This window comes from Natrix helvetica (assembly GCF_964273705.1).
Source record: "Natrix helvetica genome assembly, chromosome: 2".
Taxonomy (NCBI): domain Eukaryota; kingdom Metazoa; phylum Chordata; class Lepidosauria; order Squamata; family Natricidae; genus Natrix; species Natrix helvetica.
This window is the reverse complement of record NC_138552.1, coordinates 274,924,859-274,947,574: the sequence shown is the minus strand read 5'-3', so window position 1 is coordinate 274,947,574 and position 22,716 is coordinate 274,924,859. Positions and strand designations below refer to the sequence as shown.

General features: G+C 46.4%; 1 protein-coding gene across 1 annotated transcript in view; it reads right to left on the bottom strand.

Moving 5' to 3' along the window:
* Positions 1 to 22,716, bottom strand: part of TMEM132E (transmembrane protein 132E) — a 296,117-nt gene that overhangs the window by 264,432 nt on the left and 8,969 nt on the right. The gene's annotated exons all lie outside the window — the stretch shown is intronic.

Here is a 22,716-nt window from a genome sequence, read left to right as displayed (position 1 = left end):
GGTCATTAAGCGAATCACCAGTTACTACGCAAATCCAGCTTCCCCCATTGACTTTGTTTGTTGGAAGATTGCCAAGGGTGATCATGTGACCCTCCAGCCATCACAAATAACATGCCGGTTGGCAAGCATCCAAATTCTGATTACATGACCACAGGGCTGCTATAATGGTTTTAACTGCCAGGACTGGTTATAAATCTCTTTGCTCAGCACCATCGTAACTTCGAACGAATGGTCGTAAGTCGAGGACTACCTGTATTCAAGTTGTTTAAAATTATATATTATTTGCACAAGTTGCATCAAGTTGCATATTTCTAGATGCAAGAGAAGGTAGACGTAAGGGATGACCAGGCTGAGCCTGAGGGAGGGCTCAAAAGCATCATCAGTATGAGTCCCTTCGCACCCAACAAGAGATCTATGTCCAGCCCACCTCGAATTCTTTGACTCTTATTTACCACCAATTTGCTTTGGCCGTTAGTACCGTTTTCCCCAAAATAAGACCCAGCCGGAAAATAAGCCCTAGCATGATTTTTCAGGATGCTCGTAAGCCCTACCCCAAAAATAAGCTCTAATTAAGATCGTCAGCCAGATGATCATCAACCAGCATTTAGTACTGTACTTCCCGGAAAATAAGACCTAACTGGAAAATAAGTCCTAATATGTCTTTTGGCGCGAATGTTAATATAAGACCCGGTCTTATTTTCGGGGAAACACAGTAGTTCAGATTCTTGTAGAGAGCTTAAGCTTGCAATAAATCTTTTGAACTGCCTGGAACCTCTGATTTCCCTGATGCTTGACAGTTTACTCTCATTCCTCTAGGAAGATGCTGGCCAAAATATCCCTAGGGCTAAATTCAGATGCAACCCCACCTGACAAGTGGCATTACTAATATTGTGTAATATCCGCCTTTTCTACTCTGCCTTTTTTCCTGTCCTATAATTATTCTCCAGAAACTCGATTAAAAAAACTGAAAAGATTCACTCTAAGGCCAATCAGTTTCTATTCAAATTCCCCCAAAGCAATGAAGTGGATAAATACATGGAAAGGCCTAATGTATTTTATTGATTTCCTTCCCTTCACCTCTGTGTGTGTGTGTGTGCGCGCACGCGTGCGCGCACGCACACAGACATATACACATACATACATACACATGGCTGAGTTCACACATCAACCCCAAGCTATGCTCTGTTGTGTTTTTGGTTTATTTGCACAACTGAGAATGGCGGGTTTCACACATTAGGCACAGCCAAAATGAAATCTAACAACAAAAAAAGGCTTCTTTTCCAGTAGAGTGGAGGGAGGGGTCACAGCAGGGTTAACACAGCCTGATTGGTCCATTTGACTGAGAGAAAACTTCTTAACCTTCGCCTTCTCCCGTTGGTTCCCAGTTTCCTCTCAGTCAAGGTCCAAGACACAGGTTTGGTTCCTAGTAGTAGAGTTTTAGTGGGTTTTATTAGTCAGTGTTAGTGTTGTTGGCACTTTGAATTTGGATTTTTTTTTTTTCAAAAATTTTTTGTAGTGGTCCGCCTTGCAGGGCTGTTGTTCGACTGCCCTCAGGAGGCTGAGATAGTCAGTGGGGGGGGGCGCTTCCTCCCCCTCTCTTAAGGGATCGCTCCGGACTGGTGCCTGGGGTCTCGGGTGTGCCGGGCGATCCTACGTGCTTTAATTTGTCTTTTTAAAACTTTCCGGTGAGGCTCGCAGCGCGCTGGGGCTTTTCGGCGCGAAAGCGGCTTTTCGGCTTCTAATTTGAACCGCTAGCTTCCCGGGCCGGTTACAGCCCACGGCAGCAGCGCGGAATCGTTTTTCTTGGTGTTGGAAGGCTCCTAGGGGCTTAGGAGCTCGGCAGTGATTTAGAGAGTGTTTTGGGAAAGGCGAGCTTGCAACTGCAGGCATTGGCAATTAAGGGCGAGGTAAGCGGCCATTTTTAGGCGCGCTTTTGAAAGCACCGCCCAAAAGAAGCCGGCGGCCATTTTGAGTCACGTGTTTGGGGCTTGCAACACGGAGAGGCTGTGAAAAACGTGGCTGTGCTGTTTGCAACTTTACCGGAGGCCCGGAGCAGGCGATTCTCACCAGCTGAAGGGCAATTCCTACCAAAAACTTCGTTCTGGAGCACGTGAGTGGGGATGGCAGATAGAACTGAGTCCCAGCAGGCCGCGCCAGCTCAGGCAGGCGAAGATCAGGTTGAGCCCACTCCCCCAGTTAGGCCTCGGGTTTCTAGGCCTTCAGCTGAGGACAGGCCTTCGAGAGCTCTGCAAAGGGATGAGCTCAGGCGATCCAGGGCCATCGAGAAGGTCATTGAAAGGGCTGAGAAGAGACAGGCCAGGGATCCTAGGCCCAGATCCAGATCCCCACACGCGGCGGCTTCCTGCCCTCCCCCACCGGTGGCTAGGGGGTTCAGCCCTTCCTCTTCCTCTTCCTCTGCTTCCCCATGCAGATCTGATAGGAGTCAGGAGCGGGGGGCGCCTCGCTCTCCTTCTGCTTTCCCGGGGATTAGGGAAGAAGATAGGGGGGATCCATTGGAAGGTACCTCTGCAGGTCCAGTTAGGGGTAGGAGATCCAGCAGGGCCTATGTGGCACCAGACTATGATTCAGAAGGAGATGAGGAGGATCTCGAAAACCTCCCTGAGAATCTCAAAAGGCTTATTTCTGCAGCCATTTCTAGGGGCATTTCCCAAAGGGACAGACCTTACCACCACAGTCGAGTTACTCCCTTTAGTAGGTCCAGATCTAGGGCTTCTTCGCCTTCCCTCATGAGTGAGGTCTCCTCTAGGGGGGAGGCACGGAGGGACGATTGGGGGTTCTCTGAGGAGGAGGATGCGGCTCCTGAGCCGCCTCGCTCTTCCAATCTTTTCCTCCAGGCCATGTTCAAACCATTGCTTAAGAAGGCTAGGAGGACCACCAAGGTGGGCACGGGGGACCCCACGGTCCCACCGCCCACGGATCCGGACATGGTCATGTTCTCAGCGACGGCCACCAATAAGGAGGAGATTCCTGCCCCTCCTCTTTTCTTAGAGGTAGCTACTAGCCAATGGGCCCGTCCTTCTAACTTTTCCCCACCTGGCAGCAACGACCGTCGCGCCTACAACATGGAAAAGTCTTTTGTGCAGGCTATTCAGCTTCCAGTTATAGATCAGCCCATAGCAGCTTTAGTCTCCTCCTCTCCAGTAGTTTCGGGGGACGCGGCTGACAAACTTAAGGCAGAGGACAAGAGGGCGGAGCTCACTTTACGTAAAAATTTTAAAGCCTCAGCATGGGCGGTGCGGGCAGCGGCTGCTGCCTCGTATTTTAACCGTACTACGGTCATGTGGCTCCGCCAGCTCCAGGAGCGCATTCCGATCCAGGAGGAGCGCGCAAACCAGGATTTGGCTAAAATAATGGCAGCGTGTCAGTATTCGGCTGATGCGACCCTAGACGCAGTTAGATTTGGTTCAAGTGCTTTGGCCACCTCTGTGGCCTCTCGTAGACTTTTGTGGCTCAGGAACTGGCAGATGGACTATAAAGCCAAGTGGGACCTAGTAGCTGCCCCCTTTGAGGGTCCAAATTTGTTCGGGGCTTCCTTAGACCCGATTTTGGTGGAAAACAAAGATAAAAAGAAAGTTATGCCTACATCCACCAAGAAGGCGGAGTCCCGTAGTCATCCCTATTGCAGGCCCCAGTTCAAGTCTTATGACAGGGATCAGGACCAGCGATACCAACCTTACAGGCAGGACAGGTCATTTAATAGACAGAGTTTTCAGGACCGTTCTAGATATCAGCCGCAGTCCAAGCGGCCCTTTCGTGGGGGGGGCGGCCGCCCCTTCCGCAGAGGGAAATGACTCGAACCCGAGTCATCCCATCGGAGGCCGCCTGGCACTGTATGCGGACGAGTGGGATCGGATCACGTCAGACGGTTGGGTCAGGGCGACCGTTCGCCACGGCCTAAGGTTAGAATTCCTCTCCAAACCCCCAAGTTTTTTCAAAGTTTTTCCCCCGGCTCGGGACCCGAAGCGGCGGCGTCTCATGGACCTCGCGGTCGCCCATCTTCTAGAAATCAGGGCAGTGGAGGTCGTTCCGGAGCCGGAGAGGGGTCTGGGCTACTACTCCCATCTGTTCGTAGTTCCAAAATCCTCGGGGGGTTGGAGGGCAATCCTCAACCTGAAACGCCTAAACCGCTACCTAGTATACAGGCGGTTCAAGATGGCGTCCCTGAAATCTATTCTGCAGGGCATTCGGAAGGGGGATTACATGGCCTCAGTAGATTTGACGGAGGCCTATCTCCACGTCCCCATCCTTCAGTCTCACCGGCGTTATCTCAGGTTCTCTCACCGGGGCAGGCATTACCAGTACCGGGCTCTCCCGTTTGGTCTGGCCTCAGCTCCGCGGACGTTCACCAAGGTCCTGGCAGCACTGGCGGCTTACCTGCGTTCCATTCCGGTGAGACTTCAGTGCTACTTGGATGACGTCCTCGTTCAGGCAGGGTCCCTCCCCAGGGCCAAGTCGGATCTTCGGCTGACGATCCGTTGGCTTCAGGCGTTGGGGTTTTCAGTGAACTTTCCCAAGAGCCACCTGTCCCCATCCAGGCAGATCCTACACCTAGGGACAGTGATAGACTCCGAGTCAGGGAGGGTCCGCCTGTCTCCAGAGCGCTTGTCCAGCCTTCGCCAGCTGGTCTCCTCCGTACAAAAAAGACGGTCTGTTTCCATCCTGACCTTGTCTCAACTTCTGGGGAAGATGGTCTCTTGCATAGGGATAGTGCCCTGGGCCCGGCTCCACCTGCGACCTCTCCAGTGGGCCTTGATCCCGGTCCAGAGAAGGATGATGAGCAACTCCTTGCGTCCAGTTCCTCTACCGGTGGAGGTGAGACTCTCGTTTCGGTGGTGGTTGTCCCCAGCGCTGCAACAGGGGGCTTGTTTTTGGGAGCCCAAGAGAGTCACAGTGACGACGGATGCCAGCCTCTTCGGCTGGGGGGCCGTGATGGACTCCGACATGACCCAGGGACGTTGGTCTGCCTCGGATCTCCGCCACAACATCAATTGGCTGGAGCTGAAAGCCGCGCGGCTTGCCCTACGGACTTTTCGTCATCACCTGCGGGGGCGCCATGTCCTCCTGCTTACGGACAATGTGGCGACGAAGGCCCATGTCAATCGCCAGGGGGGCACCCACTCACGTTCTCTCTGGCGAGAGGCGCAGTCGTTGGGCTTGTGGGCGGAGAGACACTTGGCCTCCATAGTGGCGGAGCACATCTCAGGAGTGTCCAATCTTCAGGCGGATTGGCTGAGTCGCACAACCCTAGACGATGGCGAGTGGCAACTGGGCCCGGAGTTGTTTCGGAAGATATGCAGCAGGTTCGGCACACCTCGGGTGGATCTGTTCGCCTCCCCCGACAACGCTCAGCTGCCCCGGTTCTTTACCCGGTTCCAGTCTCCGTCGGCGGAAGGAGCGGATGCTCTCAGGAGCCGGTGGCCCCCGGGCCTCCTTTATGCCTTTCCTCCCCTTCCCCTCGTTCCCCGTACGATAGGGAAGATAGTCACAGAGAGGGCTTTCGTTATTCTGTTAGCACCATACTGGCCGAGGAGACCCTGGTTCACGGACCTGGTCCAGCTGTCGGTAGCAGACCCCTGGAGGATTCCCCCAGGGGAGGTCGTTCTGAGTCAGGGGGCTTTACATCACCCAGGGCCTCAGTGGCTCCATCTGACCGCCTGGCTCTTGAACGGAGGATCCTGAGGGGGCAGAGACTTTCGTCAGGAGTCATAGCCACCTTAGAGGCGTCTAGGAGGCCGTCCACGGTTAGAATTTACAATGCCACATGGAAAGCGTTTGCGAAGTGGTGCATTCCTTTGGGGTTGGATCCTTCTAGGGCTACCGTCCCAAACGTGTTGGAGTTCCTCCAGAAGGGGTTGGAGGATGGCTTGTCACATAATACGCTCCGGCGTCAAGTGGCGGCCTTGGCCACCATTCTGGGGGGGGAGGGTTCCCCCGTCCTTTCGCGGTCTCCACTGATTAAGCGTTTTCTGAAGGGGGCGGCTAACATCCGTCCGCCTCCGGTTCATAGGTTTCCAACCTGGGATCTGACCCTGGTTCTCCAGGCTCTGACGAGCTCCCCGTTCGAACCACTTAGGACGGTACACATGCGTCTGCTTACCCTTAAGGTGGTGTTTTTAGTGGCCATTACATCGGCCAGGCGCATTTCAGAGTTGGGGGCCCTTTCTTCACGCAGTGACCTGTGTGTAATACACCAGGACAGGGTGGTCCTTCGCTTGGATCCTTCGTTCATTCCGAAGGTGAATTCACAGTTTCACAGGGCCCAGGAGGTCGTGCTCCCGAATTTTTGTCCCAATCCCTCGAGAGAGCGGGAGTTGGTGTGGCATAAGCTGGACGTTCACCGGGCTGATCGCATTTACCTAAAGCGAACTGAGGGCATTAGGAGGACGGAAGCGTTATTTGTTTCCTTTCGTCCAGGCTCGTTAGGATGTAAGGTGTCTTCTTCCACCATCGGACGATGGATTAGGTTGGCCATAGTTGAGGCTTACGGGGCTTCTGGGAAGACTCCCCCATCGGGGATCACTGCGCACTCCACCCGCAGTGCGGCTACTTCGGCGGCTTGGGCCACCAGGGCACCTTTCGAGGATATTTGTAGGGCGGCGGCCTGGGCTTCCCCCACACCTTTTATTAGGCACTATCGTTTGGATACTTATGCCTCGGCTGAGGCATCCTTTGGCCGGAGGGTCCTTCAGAGGGTGGTGGCCGATTCTTCACCTGGGACCCAGTCGGCCCGCCCGGGGACGTAGCGTGGGTATGTCCCTGCTGTGACCCCTCCCTCCACTCTACTGGAAAAAGAACGTTGGTCTTACCTGAACGTTTTTTTCTGGAGTAGTGGAGGGAGGGGTCACATTTCCCGCCCTAGTTAGTTAGTTAGACAGGGTCCGGGAGGTGTAGAATCGGGAGGCCCCGGGGGGGCTTGTTCTTGTTTGTGTTTGACTTGCAGTTGCTGGCCGTGACATCGCGGAAACTGGGAACCAACGGGAGAAGGCGAAGGTTAAGAAGTTTTCTCTCAGTCAAATGGACCAATCAGGCTGTTAACCCTGCTGTGACCCCTCCCTCCACTACTCCAGAAAAAAACGTTCAGGTAAGACCAACGTTCTTTTCCTGGGAATTTATCCATGATTTTTGATGGATAACAAATCAGATCCTGAAGGACTGAAGACTGATTCCCTCACATAGAAATGTGAAGGCACGGGAAAGGGGAGGGTGACAAAAAAAATAAGTTCTTTCTCTCCCACTTCCTTGATTTTTTTTTCTGCTGTCCTCCCCTTTAATATTTCTGATTTTCAAGGGTAAAGTGAGATCTTTTTTTCCCTTGACGTTCAAGTCTCAACACACAAACAGTAATAAGTCTTCTTATCCAAATATTACAGAAGTAGAATAACAGAGTTGGATGTTGGAAGTCTTCTAGTCCAAACCCCTGTTCAAGCAGAAGAACCTATACCATTTTAGACAAATGGCTATCCAGTCTCTTCTTAAAAGCCTCTCGTATTGGGAGTACCCACAACTTCTGAAGGAAAGCTGTTCCACTGGTTGATTGTTCTTACTGTCAGGAAGTTTCTCCTTAGTTCTAGGTTGCTTCTCTCTTTGTTCAGTTTCCATCCATTGCTTCTTGTCTTGCCTTCTGATGAATTGGAAAATAGGTTGACCCCCTCTTCTTTGGGGCAGCCCCACAAATATTGGGACACTGCTATCATGTCAGCCGCAGTTCTTTTCACTAGATGAGACATACCCAATTCCTGCAATCAATCTTCATGTTTTAGCCTTCATACAAACACCCTCCAATCATCTTCTCTGCCCTCTTTCCAGAGTTTCAACTTTTCTTTATGCAACAAATTTTCAGTAAGATCTTATAGATCCGTGATGGCAAACCTATGGCATGTGTGGCCATGGGTGGCACACGGAGCCAGTTGTTAGGGCATGCGAGATATTGCCCTGTCAGCTCCAGTGCTCATGCGTGTGCTGGCCAGCTGACTTTGGCCTTCTTTTAAAGCCATTTTTCGCCTTAAAGCCTCCAGAGCGCGAAAAACCAGCCCTACGGGCAAACTGGAAGTCATTTCCGGTTTGGCCGTAGGGGTGATTTTTGCGCTCCGGTGCCTTTAGGGAAGCCTCCGGAGGGCCTGGGGGGCTGTTTTCGCCCTCTAGAAAGCCTCTGGAGCCTTGGGAGGGCGAAAAACAGGTCCATTGCACGCCAAGAGCGGGTAGAAGGATGGGGGTCGTGCGTGCATGTGCGGTTCGCACGCATAGCATTATGGGTGTGGTCATGCCCGCACACGACCCCCCTGCGCTCCCCTAGCTTTTAGCACACGATGGGGAAAAGGTTAGCCATCACTGCTATAGATCTTAATCCACTCAAATATCCTTCTGCAAATGTGGATATTCACCCTTCTGATTTCCTTACTTTTCTTTCCCAACAGTCCCCCCTCCCTCTGGTCCGCCCCCATCAAGAAATAAAAGTGCAACTTTGTGGGTTGTTGGCCCAGTACAATGGAATGTGTAAACAGGATGCTGCATTGATTCGGGTTAAACCTCAAGGCAAATTTTTCAGAGTTGCATAAGAGAGAAACAGATGGTTTTCAAGGAAAGCCAGATCAGCTAGATTTGAACAACACTCAACGTGGTTAGTGAATTAACCCATTTTCTGGCTTTGCCCCGGACACTGATTCATAAACCAGCTACATAGGCTGTGCTCACAAAATACACACTGAAGCACAAGAAAGCAATACTTGTGCAAATGCAATTGTGTTGCATTTAACTGAGTTGGCTAACTGTATTGTGTAAATGCCATCATCATCATTCTTCCATGGATCGGTCACTCCATTCCAAAACCTTATGATGGGGGGGGGGGGGGCAGAAACCCTTATAAGAAATAAAATGGCTAGAGTATCTCTCCAGAATGAATATCTTGCCTGACGTAGAGAACTCAAGTCTATACTGTATATTTCAAAGCTCAGAATCTTGGGTTTTATTTCAATCATTTCTGCCCCCCTGTGCAAGATCCATGCTTGTTTTTCTTAATGTCTGTATGGCAACATGTGAAAAACTCCTCTTAAAGTAATTTTTAAGGGGTAGATAAAGTGAACCTTGATTATTCTGATTTATTCTCCTAAAGATATTGCTCTGTTATAGATGCTGGAGGTTGTTTGTTTTTTTTCTTTCACAAAATAATTTATTTTTTAATATAAAAAAAATTACTCTGATGCAGCTCTAATAGTATCCACAATCCTATTTTTCCCAGTAACATTCTAAGTGAAGTGGAAGTATCCAAGATCCAGAGTCACACTGGATGCTAATATAAACATCATGATTACGGTATCGGCAGTGAACGAAGTATTTGGTCCAGCTTCAGGGAAACATAGACAGATGGACTATTTGAACATAAAAGCTAATGTCCACATGTGAATATTTAGCTTGAAATCAAAGCAAACACAACAGCAGTTTAAAGAGCCCCAATTTTATTGCAGCATAAGTTTTCATGGACTAAAATCCATGAATCTTAATACCTAACAAAACACACCAACTAAATCGTATCCAAATAATTAGTCTTGAACGTGCTCCAAGACTTTTTGATTGACTTCATGTATCATACTACACCATGCTTTGTTCACAGCACAGCACAACACACCGTAACTGATCACAAATTGTGTAGGAATCATCGATTAGACATGGATGTAAAGCCAAAAAAAAAAAAAGCAAACACTGTTTTTAACTGCAACGACGAAAATAAGAGTTTCGAATCACAAAAAGCAATAGCTTCACCTTATCTGGCAAGTGTTAGAACAGTGTTTCTCCATCTCGGAATCCTTAGGATGTGGAGACTTCAACTCCCACAACTCCTCAATCAGCATAGGTCAGGGGTCTCCAAACTTGGGAACTTTAAGACTTGTGGACTTCAACTCCCAGAATTCCCCAGCCAGCATGGCTGGGGAATTCTGGGAGTTGAAGTCCACAAGTCTTAAAGTTCCCAAGTTTGGACACCCCTGGCATAGGTGGTGAGGAATTCTGGCTTTACATATCATAAAGGCTCTGAGATTGAAAAGCACTGTGTTAGTGTCTACCTCAAATATTGTGTCCAACTGACCTAGATCAGTGTTTCTCAACCTCAACAGTTTTAAGCTATGAGTGAACTGACCTTTTTATTTACTATTTTATTTATTTATGTCATCAAGCATGAATTAGATAACAGATATATGTATAAACATGTTTATGAATATATAACGGAATGGAATGAAATGGATACAAATACAAGGGAATACTAAGACAGAGAGGATAGGCGCTTATGTACGCCCCTTAAAGACCTTTAAGAATGGGGTGAGGTCAGGGGTGGGTTCCGGCCAGTATGTCCTGGTACAGGCTTACCGGTGGCGGCTAGGAGCAGCAGCCACCGTACCAGAACAGTGTTTTGGAGGGCCCACCCACCCGGCCTCGTTCTTTACCTCTATTTGAGCTAACCGGGCTATTTGTGCACGAATGCATAGCATATGGCGCTTGCACGACGTCCACCGAGTAGCTGGAGCATTGCAGGGCAGTGGGTGTGCATGCATGTGCAGCACACATGCCCGTGGTGGACGCCCGGTCCTGTCGCAACATACCAGTTGCGACGGGATCCGGAACTCACCACTGGGTGAGGTTGACAGTAGACAGTCTAAGGTAAGGTTTTGGGGGTTTGGGAAAGAAACCATATTGTCAGATAGGCACTCCAGGCATTGACAATTCTGTTACTGAAGTCATTTCTACAAGTTTGTAGCAATTTACCGTAAGTTTCTATCTATTGTGAGCTCGTGTGCTGTTGTGATTGAAGCTGTAGTATTCTTTGACCTTGTAGCAGATAAGTTTATGTGCTACGGTTAGGTTGGATCGAAGACAGCAAAGTTCTAAGTTGTTTAAGCCCAAAATTTCAAGTCTGGTGTCATAAGGTATTCTGTTGCAAGCAGAGGAGCAGAGGACTCTTCTCGTGAAATATCTCTGGACTCATTTGATTGCATTCATGTCTGACATGTAGTGTGGGTTCCAGACAGATTAAGCTGTATTCAAGAATTGGTCTAGCAAAAGTTTTGAATGCCCTAGTTTGCAGTTCAATATTACCGGAGAAGATGCTACACAGAATTAGGTTTACAACTCTTAATGCCTTTTTGGCAATGCTGTTACAGTGAACTTTGGCACTTAGATCATTTGAGATGAGTACTCTGAGGTCCTTGATAGAGTGGGGGTCGTCTACAAGGTCATATCCATCCAGCTTGTATTTTTTGTTTTGATTTATTTATTTTTGCCAATGTATAAGACAGAGAGCATTTGTTGGCTGAGATTTGGAGTTGCCAATTGTTTGACCATTCTGGCATCTAGTCTAAGGTCTTTTTGTAGCATGGCAGCATTGTCGGTGGTGTTGAAGAGTTTTACACCATCAGTGATCACAAAAGCCATTTATGTAATGTATAAAGAGTGTGGGTCCTAAAATGCTACCTTGGGGGACACCGCTGTTAACAGATGCAGGGTTTGATAGGGTGTTTCCTATTTTGACTACTTGTTGCCTGTTTGATAGGAACGCAGGTATCTACTTATGCAGAGAACTGGAGATGCCATAGGATTTTACTTTATGAAGTAGTTTGTTGTGCACCACTGAATCAAAGGCTTTACAGAAGTTTATATAAATTGTGTCTATTGCTTTTCCCTGGTCAAGTTGTGAAGCCCATATGTTTTTGAAGTTTAAGAGTTGCAGATTGCAGGACAATTTTTTTCCTGAAGACAAACTACTTGTTAGAGAGTAGGTTGTTTGTTTCTAGGTAGAGGGTAATGGATTGGTTTATGATTGATTCCATGACTATGCAGGTGATGCAACATAACGAGACTGGTCTGTAATTTTCAACTAGGCTGGGGTCACCCTTTTTGAAGATAGGGATGACTGTAGCTAGTGACCATAAGTTAGGCAAGGAGTTGGCTCTGAAGGATGTTTCATAGATTGTGCTAAGAGGTTCTGCTATGGTGGTCGAGAGCTTTTTTAAGAAGTAGGCACATAATCCATCAGGGCCAATAGATAGAGGTGGCTTTAGGTTGCGTAGTGCCTTTTCAACAGCATCTTCTGTAAAATCGACATGTAGTAGATCATTGTAATTGGTTGTGGTACGAATGGGAAATGTGGGGCATGCACCTAGCATGCATCACTGAGACCTGGCTGCCCCCAGAAGGTGGGGTTCCCCACTCAGAGATGTGTCAAGCCAGGTTTAGTGTTTGGCGCCAGGGCAGGGAAGGTTTGGTGGCAGTGGTCATCAAGAGAATCTCTTTTGGCCTCCGGGGGGCTTTTTCCCCAAATCTCTGGTTGTGAGATCCTATTTTTGAAGCTGGGATCATAGGATCAGTTGGGAGTGTTGCTACTGTACCAGCCTCCCTGCTGCATGGCAATCTTCTTGTCTGAACTGCATCTTGGGGCTGACAGTGGAGTTTGACCAGACTTATGATTCTGGGAGACTTCAACCACCCATCCAGGGATGAGGGTGGGAGTCGGCCACAGAAGTGGCCCAAGAGTTCATGACCACCATGGCAGCAATGAGTCTATCCCAAACCATCACGGGCCCAACTCAAAAGACAGTGGTCACACACCAGATATGTCAGAGCAATGGCAATTTATCTGGTGAGAGGTTTAGCATTACCCCTCTGTCATGACCTGGTCATGCCCTGATGTCCTTGAGTCTCTCTTATGCTCCGCAGGGAGGCTGCCCCAGCAACTAATGAACCCAAATAGATTCCAAAGGGAACTGGGATATATCCCGAGAGATCTGCTGTACAGCCCTACTGAAGCCAAGGGAATACAGCCAAGGCTTTGGACAGGGTCCCCCAATGGCCCTGTTCCAGATTACCTGGATCATGGGACAGGTGTCAGTACATGAGAGTTCATGACTGGGAAGACATAGCAATTGGGTCAGCCAATGAGGGCTGTTTGGAAACTGAAACAATTTGGAGGCAGGGTGGTGGCTTAGCCCTGCAACTCTGAGTCTGTGCTGAGAATCAAGTTCTGAACTGGTCTGCTGTCTGAACTGAAACTTAAAACTGCTCTCTCCTCTGCCTGTTGGTAGTGTATATTTACTTATGTGTTACAGTGTATATCAAGAGAAGCTAATGAATCCTGCTGAATCAGTCATCTGTGTGTGCTTTCTGGATTTGATTGCTACAACAAACTCTGACACAGGAGGATTTGGGTAATCATCTTCAGGGCTGTGCAGAGGAACTTGTTCAATATGTAATGGACACATTCACTCAGACTCCTTCCCAATTGGAACCAATGTATGGTGCAGTTCCATGTGAGATGTCGGGGAAAAGTCTTGCTTGGTTATCTGGGATCAATTTGATCGTGTTGGACCTGAAGAAGTGGACAGGGTCCTTAACACTGTCAATGCAACCACCTGTCAATTAGATCCTTGTCCTTCCTGGTTGGAAAAAGCCTCCAGGACAATGACTAACAGGTGGATCAAAACAGTGGTAAATTCTTCACTGCAGGAGGGGACATGCCCAAGGCCTTTCAAGGAGGACCCCCTCCTTAAAGCAACATTGCTTGATACCACCTGCCTAGACAATTTTTGTCCAGTTGCTTAGCAGCTTCAGAAGGTCCTGGATGAAATGGATTACATTGACCCCTTCCAGTCAGGATTCAAGCTTGATTATGAGACAGAAACAGCATTGGTTGCATTTGTGGAAGATCTCTGGTGACAGAAGGATGGAAGTAGTGTAGCCTGTCAAGCCTGAATTTGATTGGGGTGCGGGATTATTTATATCCTTGGGCATTCTGACATGAGTTCAGTTTGTCACAGTTTGGAGCTGAAGGGGGATGGAGCCTTCAGTCAAAACATCATTCCTAGCTGATGAGTCAACCACGTTCTAATATCAATTTGTGATGGATGCATTACTTGGAACATGACAAAGCTGTCCTTGCTCTCCTTGACCTCTCAGTAGCCTTTGATACCATCAACCAACCTTTTGGGTTGGCTACAGGTCTGGGACTAGGCAGCAGAATCTTATGCTAATTTGGCTCCTTTCTCCAGTCCCAATGAGAGTGAATAGGAAGTGAGCAATCCAGCACATGGCTGCTGTTTTGTGGTGTGTCACATGGCTCAGTACATTCTCCACTCCCTTCTTCACATCTACATGAAGTCTCTGGTTGAGATCATCTGTCATCATGGGCTGAGGTATCATCAGTACGCTGACAATACCCAACTTTATATCTCTAACCCTGGTTGACCCAGGTGATGCTGTTGCTGCCCTCTCACTGTGCCTGGAGGCTATGGGGCATGGATGGGGGTTTCTGAAGGGTTTCTGACATCCTTAGTCCTGGGTGGGGTGATACCATCCCTGACAGACCTGGGTGTCCCAGAACCTGGGGCTTCTCCTGGATACGTGAATCCTGCTCAAAGAAACTTTGACTTGTGCATTAGTTGCAGCCTTACCGGGCCATCTCATGCCTGGACTACTGCTATGCGCTCTACATGGGACTATCCTTGAAGAGCTTTCGGAAGCTACAACTGGTGCAGAGAGTGGCATAGATAGTTTTTGGGCCCTAAAGTGACCGATAGTACAACCCTGTTCCACAAGCTACACTGGCTGCCAGTATGCGTCTGAGTGCAACTCAAGCTGTCAGTTATCACCTTTAAATCCCTGCGTGCCATGGGTCCAGGCTACTTGAGGAACCATCTTACTCCATTGGGATTAGCCCACCCTAACCATGGCAGCAGAGGAGGCATGCTGCAGACCCCATTGGCAAGGGAATTCTGGCTGGTGGGATCCAAAAAAAGAGCCTTTTCTGCTGTGGCTCCTGTTTTTTGGAACATGTTGCTCCTACCTGCCTGACCTTCTACAATAACCTGACGTCCTGGCTCCACCAGTTGGCCTGGGGCCCCAACAGGGACCATCATGCTGGAGGGGGTCTATGAACAAGTAACACCCTCCCTCCCCATCTAAAGTTGTAACATGGATTTTGATTGTGATTTTGCTGTAATTTCTCACCTTTTTTTTACCAGTTTGACAGAATAACAGAGTTGGAAGGGATCTTGGAGGTCTTCAAGTCCAGCCCTCTGCTCAAGCATGAGACCCTATACAATTTCAGACAAATGGAGTCCAATCTCTTTTTAAAAACCTCCAGTGTTGGAGCATGCATAAGTTCTGGAGGAAAATGGTTCCACTGATTGATTGTAATCACTGTCAAGAAATTTCTCCTTAGTTCCAGGTCGCTTCTCTCCTTGATTAGTTTCCATGCATTGCTTCTTGTCCTGCCTTCTGGTGCTTTGGAGAATAGCTTGACTCCTTCTTCTTTGTGGAAAAAAGACATATACATGATAGCTATTACACCGCTATAACATAGGATGTACGTTCAAAATAGGCATGAAAAATATCTCAATCTAAACAATTTCCCCCAGTCAAATTTACCAATCACTTAAACATTCTCTGCCTTACCATTTGTTAAAAGCAGATAGCAAAGGAGAAAAAACCCTAATCTGAATACTGACAGATAGTACACATCAACAATACACCAGTGTACATTTATCCATTCAATAGCTCTTTGGTTATCCCTTATGAGTGAAAAATCCACAACTCCTGATGTTTTGACACATTTCAAGCATTGTAAATGTTATCAAGCAGAACATATGGATTCTCAACATACAGCAATCTTGCTAAACCATGTTAATAATCCTTTGGATTTCAATCCAAAATGTAGCTATACTTTTTCTGGAAGACCAGAGCAAGCAATTAATGTTCCAATTCCTCAATTCCTTCTCCATTAAAAAGGCAATTGCAATCAACCCTCATTAAACATTACCTGAGCTTTCTAATATATCTGAAATACTAGATTTCTGATGCATTGGTCAAAATTTCACATTCTTTAAAGCAGTTCTCTATTGCAGGGGTGTCAAACTCAAGGCCCGGGGACCAGATTCAGCCCACGGGATGCTATCTGGCCTGCAGGGCTGACCTGAAAACAGCGAAGGACCGGCCTACAGTCTCTGCCAGCAAAAACGGGCCCCCAAGCTCCATTTCAGGCTGCGACAGCCCTCTGGAATCTTCTGCCAGCAAAATGGAGATGCGCTAGAAATGGTGAAGGACAGCCCGCGGTGTCTCCTGAGCTCCATTTTCCCTGGCAAAGGAGGTCATCGCAGCTGAAAACGGAGCTCCCAACGGCTGCATGTGGTCCTCCCGGATTCCATTTTCACTGGCAGAGAATTGCAGGAGACCATCATAGCTGAAAATGGAACTCCAGAGCCCGTTTTCACTGGCAGAGCGCCCAGGCCGTCACAGGTGCCCCCGACATGAGTGACGTCAAGCTGGCCATGCCCACCTCATCCCCCCAAGGTCAAACACAACCCTGATGAGGCCCTCAATGAAATTGAGTTTGAGACACCTGCTCTATTGACTTATAAGAGCTGGGCATTTCTAAAAACCACGTGCAGGTAGTCCTTGACTTAGCAACTGTTCTAAGTTATGATGAACCCCCCCCCCCCCCAAAAAAGGTACCTACAATTCAAATTCGAAGTTCCAATGCCTTCCCTGGTCACATGATCATATTTGCAACTGGTCCACATTTACAGCCATTTGCAGTGTCTCGTGGCCATACAGCAGCACTTAATTCTGGTTTCCAAGCAAAAAAATGTCCACTGCAGAAAATGGGCTCACTTGATGACCACAGCATTCACTGAACAACCATGGGTCACTTAATGACCAGATGACTCACTTAACAAACATTGTAAAAAATGTCATAAAATTGGATCAATCATGTGATCACCTGCTAAAGAACTGACATGACTTGACAATTGTAATTGCAGGTTCGATTGCTGTCATAAGTTGAGGACTACCTGCAATCAGTTAATATAGTTAGTACAAGTTATTATGCGAGTATACCTTCATTCTTTTTAATATATTCTCATACTAAAAAGTATCTTTGATGCCTGAGCCTCATGCTAAAGCACTCAAGGGCAATTCTGGGAGCTGAAGTACACAAGTCTTAAAATTGTAAAACTGTGTCTTAAGGGAAAGTTGCTGTGGCTATTATATTGTGGCACTAATGTATGTATGTATGTATGTATGTATGTATGTATGTATGTATGTATATATGTATTTGTGTTACAACCCCTGGTATGCCTAAATATGGGAGGAAGGTCACTACTCCCTCTTTCTGTCCTTCGGCTCATCACAGAAGACCATGCAGGCAGAAAACCATATTTTTATTTTTAATGTTGCCTTTTTATAGTCAGGAAGTCAGGTTCAAATCCCAGTAAGGGTATGGCTAGCTGATGAGAGCTAATTAGCTCGAAATAGATCTATACTAGTCTCCCTTTATTTATTTATCAGTACAAATACAACATATATATACACCACAGTCCGGTTCATATCAATTTCACCAGTTTCCTTCAACTTTTTATTAAAAATAAATAAATTGCTGCTTAGGAGCCTGATTGATTTCTTCAGACTCTGCAACAGCTGTGAAACTCTAGAAGCAACCATATTATTAGCATCAAGCAATCCAAATAACAGATGCTTTAAAAACAAACAAATCGCCAAGGTGTACTCTTAAAGATTCCCCCTCCCCCTCCAAGTTTGAAAAACAGGTTCATAGAATTCATGGGAATTCAAAGTAACCATCCCATAATAATAAGAATAGCACCCATTCTGAAGCAGAAAAGTAGGTGAAGTCAGTTACCGTATTTTTCAGAGTATAAGACACATCTTTTTCCCACAAAAAAGAGGCTGAAAATCTGAAAGTCTTATACACTGAATACAGCATTTTTGCCTCCCGAAACCCTGCCCCCTTCACCAAAATGGCCGTGCATAGCCTTTAGGAGCCTTGCACAGTGCTCCTGGGGGCTGGGGAGGGCAGAAATAACTGAAAAACGGGCCGGTTTGCTCAATTTCCCCCCCCCCAGCCCCCAGGAGCACTCTATAAGCCTCCTAAAGGCTGTTCATGCCTTTTTTGACAAAAAATGGGCCGTTTTTTGTTCATGGGGGGGGGGGAAACCCCCAGGAGCACTCACAAGCCTAAAGGTTTGAAAAAGTTTGGAAAAAAGAACCAGGCCCATTTTTGCCAAAAATGGCAAAAATATTTACTACAAGACTACAACTGAATCCAAAATTTATGTTGCTAAGCAATGTGGTCATGAAGTAAGTTATGTCCAGTTTTTCAACCATCTTTGCCCTCGTAGTTAAGGACATCACTGCAATTGTTGTGAATCATGTGCAGGGTTGGGCTACAAAAATTTAAACAACTGGTTCTCTGCCCGGTTACTGGATAGGCGTAGCCATGGGGTGTGTGGCCTAGTTGGCCTCCTGCACCACGGGGGGACGGGGCGTTTTCACCCTCCCTGGACTCTATAAGCTTTCTTTGAGCCTCCAGGAGGGTGAAAACAGCCTCTCCCGGGTTCGTGAGGCCTTCCGTAGGCCAGAAACAGGCCTGTTCCAGCCTTCTGGAAGGCCCATTTTTCGCCCTCCCTGAGCCTCTGCATACGCCCTGTACTTACCTGGCATCCTAAACAGGCCGTGTGGGGACTCCTGGGAGGATGGGCGGGGCCAGCCAGGAGTGGGATTTGCGAGTTCTCCGAACTGGCCCGATTCTTAACTAGAGGTTCTCCCGAGCCTGTGCGAAGCCGCAGCAGCCCATCCCCGATCATGTGATCCTTCAGCAAATCCAGGTTTCCCCCTTGACTATTGGTCAAACTTGTCTGGGAAGGTTACACATGGCTACCACATGACCCCAGAGGACGCTATAGCCATCTTTAAATACATGCTGGTTGCCAAGCACCCAAATTTTGGTCACAAGTCCATGGGTCATCAGTGCAAGGACTGACCATAAATCCCTTTTTTTCCGTGCCATTGCAACTTTCAATGGTCGCTAAACAAATGTTGTAAGTCGGGGAGTATACGTACTTAGAAGGCTGTTCCTTTAGGGCATCGGCTACTTGGACTGCGTGGGTTCCTTGAATGGTGCCATTGTGCAGCTCATATACAAGTCAGTGTTGCTGTTATTGGTACAGAAATCACAATAGTTTGCCGACAGCTCTCTGTGCCCAAGTTAAAAGTGAGGCAGTGGTTGGTGGCAGGTGGTCTGAGAGGAGTGCAGCCCAGTGGGCAGATACATTAAACTGGTGCTGAACTTCCATATCTCTGCCAGCCGTGGGAAGTTCGTGATCTGAGTGAAGTGACAGAATTGTTGCTAAAATATCTAGCAACCTTTTGGCTATTTTTTTCCAGATTACTGAGCTCTGTATTCACACATGTTAACTTTCTCCCTTGTTGCATACTTAGGTTGTTGGCATCTGGCATGGCTGGCAGATTTACTGCTGGTCTATAACTGTAATAAAGATTTGATTGATGATGGTCATGTGATGGGGCCAGTTTTTCCCCCAGCGTGGATTTACCTGCTGTTTTTCAATTCCAATTATCCAATAATGTAAGCTTTTCATCAGTAGAAAGGGTTGAAATTATAGCAACTCAGTATTTCCCCATATATCTTATCGCACAAAGTGCACAAATATTGAAAATGGTTCCCAAATGTACTTGGATTGCTAGATTTTCAAAGAAGTCACAGAACAGCTTTCAAGCTAAATCCAAAGAATACTTCAAGTCTGCATTCTTGTTACTAATCAGTAGCCAAGGATATACCAATGCAATTTCAAAAAGGTGTGGAAAATGAAATCCGCTGCTGACATAATTGATTGGTGAGATATCCTTGTTGTGAGTATGAGATGGGTATATAAATTTGCAAATGAAACTGTCCACCATCAATCAATTATCCTAATCCTAACCCACGGGAGGGGAGGGAGACAGCTGAAAAAAAGCAAATGCAATAAACTGGTACAGGAACCGGCAAACAAAAAAATGAACAAAAAAAATGACAAGAGACAAAGGAATTATAGAGTATAGAAATAACCTTGAATGAAGTATGCAACAGCTATTACAAACGAAAGTGTAGGCAATGACTAGGCTGAGCCTGAGGGAGGGGTCAAAGGCATCATAAGTCATGAGTCCCTGCACACTCGCAAGAGATCTAAATCCAGCCCACCTTGAATGCCTTCCTAATTCCTGCTCATTTCCCTTGATTGTTAGTAGCTCAGAATTTTGTAGAGAGCTTAAACTTACAATAAATCTTTATACACATTTGAACTACCTGAATCTCCTGATTTCCCTGGCACTTGACAAAAAATAACTTACGACTCATACTTAACAACCATGGCAGCATCCCACAGTTGTGTGATCAAAATTTGGGCATTTGGCAACTGGCATGTATCTACAATAGTTGCAGCCTCACAGGGTCATGTGATTGCTATATGCGACCTTCCCATCCATCTTCCAATAAGCAACACCATTCATGAATATAAAAGGACATGTATCTTCTAACACCCTAACAAAAATGCCATTCATGTTTAACCGAGCGGTCTTGATGCAGTAAGATCCAAAATTTTAACAGGCACCATGTTCTGCTACTCATTTTAGGAAAAAAATTCTACTGCACAAAACAAGTCATGCAGATTAGATTCAGGAATCATATGCCAATAGAATTTTTTTAAATGTATTTGGTTAAATCAGTTTTAATTGTTTTCATTTATATCAGTTTTAACTTGCAAACACAATTATTTAGGTTTTATTTTAAGTCACCCAGTTTCACATGTGTGGGATGGCAGCTATATAAATATATAAATGAATAAACAAAGGGCTTTGATTGCACAGAAAGGCTTCCCTATCAGCCAAACCAAGTTAACTAGGACTAGTGATGTAACCATGAATCGCTATCTATTCCATTCGAAATAAATATTTTGTGCCTGGTGTGATGATTTCCCAGACTACTAAAAGCTTTAGTCACCAGTTATTCAGAATGAACAGAAGAACAGAATGCCTTGATGCAGTAAAACCACAAACATTCATCGGAATAAAAATAACAAAAAATGTAAAACCTAGTTCACAAATTTCCAAGAGACCATATCAAAAGCTTTCTCAACTTACAAACACTAATAGTTTTGCTGGCTTCTGGCTAAGTTGCATTAAAGCAAAGAGACTGATCAGGAATTTAATATTAAGAACATCTGGATGACTCAGTAATACTGTAGCCTGTGCAGGATGCACAATACAACAAAACCTCATTTTTAACAGGCTAAATTATGAGGAAGGTTCATATAATATCTATGAATATCTGTTAAAAGTACTCCTCAATAATTTACATCATTTGTGGATTGTCATCATTACACAAATGAACATTTGCATCGTTTTCATAATAATACCATTACACATATGATATTAATTGATGCAGAAAATTGGCCCATTCCATGAGAAATCCTTTACATCAAATCCAGTAAATTGAAGTTTAATGTGGTTGGAAGAATCAAGGCATAATCTGCATGCCAAGGTAGCTATTAAAATCTTAGCATCAACACTTACCAGGAAAATGGCTTTGTAATTGAAACACAAAGAAAAATGTATAGCCAGCTTCTGGGAGACTATAAGATTTTTTTTCCTCTTCTAAGTTAGTAGAATTTTGGGGGGAGAAAATTCAATATACACACCTTCAATAAACAGGAGGTAGGGATCCAATATAGTTTTCGTGCCAACAAATAAAAAAAACCACTCAAGTCTGGCGTCTTCACCAATTTCATAAATTTAATTGTACTGTAGTCATAATTTTTTGAACAGAAAGCAATGAAAAATGACTAGTAACCTGGTCCAGAGATTGCTATGGCAATCTCACATTCTATAGAAAATAATTTATGTTGCCAACTGTTGAGAAGAAAAAAATCTGAAACTATGCTTTTGGGATATTTTTAACCAATCTTTATAGAGAATTGTTTTGTTTAATTTTAGTCTAAAGGTCTAAAGTCCTGATCTTCCCCACCCTCTTTCCAATATTTCTAGCTAGTACAATGTAATAAACATTTTTATCTGGGAAGCAGATCAAATTTAGCAGAGGTTTTTATATGGTTCAGGAGCTAGATAAGATGCATAATTGGTTAACAGGTTTTAAAACTAGGGCTTTCCCCCTATCCCTGTTACGTTTCTTTTTATAGGAAATATACACAGAATTTACCGTCTCAAATCAAAGCTTTTGCAGTCCCTCATTGCAGGTAGTCCTCAAGTTATGACTGGTCGCTCACTTAGTGACCATTTGAAGCTTCAACAAATCTCCCTGGGAATATTGATGACCCAGTTTTGAAGTTCCAACTCCCAACACCAGGGGTGTGAAACTTGATTTCATTGAGGGCTGCATCAGGGTTGTGTTTGACCTCGGAGAGGGGCATGGCCAGCTTGATGCCACTCGTGTTGGGGGCATCTGTGGTGGCTCAAGCGCTCTGCCAGCGAAAATGGGCTCCTGAGCTCCGTTTTTTGCTGCGACAGCCTCCTGTAACCCTCTGCCAGCGAAAACTGAGCTAAGAAGGGCCGTGGCTGGCAGAGGCACCACAGGCCGGTCCTTCACGGTTTCCAGGGCGGCCCCATGGGCCAGATCTAAGCAGGTCCCCAGGTCTTGAGTTTGACACCCCTGCCTTACACAGAGATACAGAGTTATGTGATTGCTTCCTCGGCACTTGGCACCCGTCTGCACTTACAGCCATTTGCAGGGCATGTGATCACATGACTGCATTTTGATTCCAGTTTTTAGCAAAACTGGCCTGTAGCAGACAACTAGTTCACTTAATGACCCCAGTGATTGCTTAACAACTATGGCAATTACTTTACAACCATGGC